Below are 2,054 nucleotides of genomic sequence, written 5' to 3'. Positions count from 1 at the left end.
CGTCTATAAAATCAGGACAAGAATAGATAATGTATGCAAAGCAATAAGCAAAGTTCCAGGCTCATAACAGGTGTTTCATAAATATTGTGCCCTTTTCTTTACACAATACTGTAGCCAGTCTTCATACCTTATCAGGGTATCCATAAGATCAAAACTATTTTCATAAAGATACTAAAATAACATTTTCCTTTTTTGCCCTCATCCTACAAGTTTACAGTAGAGTAAAATAGATTGAATGTAGAAGCATATATGAGACCAGTTGTATTCTATTAAGCTAGACATTGAAGAGATTTGCCAAAATGTAAAATAACGTCACACTTCCCACTGGTATTTTTTATTTTTGAAAATGCGAGGCTTTTGTTACAAATATGCTACTATTTTAATATCTAATGGATTATTTTTCATTTTAAGTGAAGTAATAAATATTATTTTAATATTTGTCACTTCATTTCTAATGCACCAAACATGATTCATTCAAATGATTCATTCAAATCGCAGCTCTTTGGGTGCTCACATTTCAGAAGGACTGAGCACAATCACTGAAATTCTTAATATGTCCCCAATCTAATTTTTTAAAGATAAATTTTATTTATTTGAAAGAGTTACAGAGAGAGGTAGAGACAGAGGTCTTCCATCTGCTGGTTCACTCTCCAGATGGCTACAATGCCCGGAGCTGAGCCAATCCGAAGCCAGGAGCCAGTAGCTTCTTTGGGTCTCCTATGTGGGTGCAGGGGCCCAAGGACTTGGGCCGCCTTCCACTGCTTTCCCAGGAAGTGGAGCAGTTGGGACTAGAACTGGCGCCCATATGAGATGCTGGTGCCTCAAGCCAGGGCTTTAACCCAGTTTGCCACAGCGTTGGCCCCCCAATCTAATTTTAGATCCCTGAATTTCCTCTATTTACTTGTTTACTCTCCATAATTAACAAGTATCAACTGACTTAAGTCTTTACTCATCCTCATTTTAAGTCCTGTAGTTTTTTGGCAGAAGAGTGACTATGTCAGGAACCAGCCAAAATGCAGGTAAAGAGAAAAGACAAGACCTTGGGGTTTTTGTCAAATAGTTCATTAATTCTAAAAAATTGTTAACTTTTAATGGCTAAGTAGTATCTTCCATTGTACTTGTTAAAATATGTAGGAAGTCAGTTATGAGCTTATGTGTGTGTGACAGGCCTAAAGAGAAGACATCTATATGCATCTGCATCTCAAAGTCATCCTAACAATGTTTCAGGGGAAGCCCAGATTTCGCATCCTGCCTGCCCTGCCCCCTTCTACCTGATAACCTGCCAGGTGGAGGCCCTCACCCCTCCTGCTTCCTGCCTGATAAATTTTCCACAATCTCCCAGGTGCAGCCTAGTATCTGCATCTCAAACACCCTGCTCCCTTCCATCGGTCTGATAACATTTGCATCCATAAAGTCCTTTGTTTCAGACCTTCAAGAGAAGTTTTCTATTTACATCCAAAAAGCCCTTTGTTCCAAGAGGAGCAGAGGTGGGGAAGCAAGACCCATCTCCTTGAAAACCCCCAGCCTCAACTGGACTGCGCGCTCAGCTCTCTGCATCTTTGCTGAGCCACCCGCCTGGCCTGGCCGGGTGTACTCTCCACTCACCCATGCAGCCCCCCCTCTCCCCAGTCTGAGGGACTGGGCACTCTCTCTCAGGTCCTGTCTGGAGAGGTGCCCATCCGTCCTTACAGATGTTCCTTCTTAATAAACCTTGCTATTTTACCTCCCACTAAAAAAAATATATATATGATTTATTCAGATACAGTAAAATTCGCCTTTTTGGTGTATGGTTCTGTGAACTTTAACATGCAAACCAGCAGTGTAGCCACAACCAAGACCCAAAAAGTTCCCTTGTACACCTTTGAAGACAACTCCCTTCACCCCCAGCCCAGTCCCTGGGAGTCACTCGTCTGATTTGCATCATTATGGTTTTTCATTTTCCAGAGTGTCATACAAATGGAACCGATCATCATATGGCATTTTGTGTTTGACTTCTCTCGCTTAGCAATACACATTTGAAACTCATCCATGTGGTTGTATGTATCAATAGCTTG

This window comes from Lepus europaeus, chromosome X (assembly GCF_033115175.1).
Source record: "Lepus europaeus isolate LE1 chromosome X, mLepTim1.pri, whole genome shotgun sequence".
Classification (NCBI taxonomy): domain Eukaryota; kingdom Metazoa; phylum Chordata; class Mammalia; order Lagomorpha; family Leporidae; genus Lepus; species Lepus europaeus.
The sequence above is the reverse complement of the archived record's forward strand: the minus strand, read 5'-3'. Positions refer to the sequence as shown.